Here is a 294-nt window from a genome sequence, read left to right as displayed (position 1 = left end):
CGCGCGCGCGCGCGCATAAACAACAAATTAATAAAAATCAACAAATTAAGATTAAGGAAATCTTAGGCAATATCCAGTAAAGGATAATGGAATACTATACATAATTAGTAATAGTAAGGACTGAATTGAGAGAAAGGTGAAAACAAGAAGCGCGAAATCACCTGTAAAGTTAAATAAAAGGTAAGGTTAACAAAGGACGTTAATAAAACGAATTGCTTCAGAATTGCTTAAGTCAATCTTTCTCTGGTGTGACGTATTACATATCAATATATATTCACAGAGGCCAAAATTCAC

Source organism: Penaeus monodon, chromosome 32 (genome assembly GCF_015228065.2).
Source record: "Penaeus monodon isolate SGIC_2016 chromosome 32, NSTDA_Pmon_1, whole genome shotgun sequence".
NCBI classification, from domain to species: domain Eukaryota; kingdom Metazoa; phylum Arthropoda; class Malacostraca; order Decapoda; family Penaeidae; genus Penaeus; species Penaeus monodon.
This window is presented reverse-complemented; position numbering follows the sequence as displayed.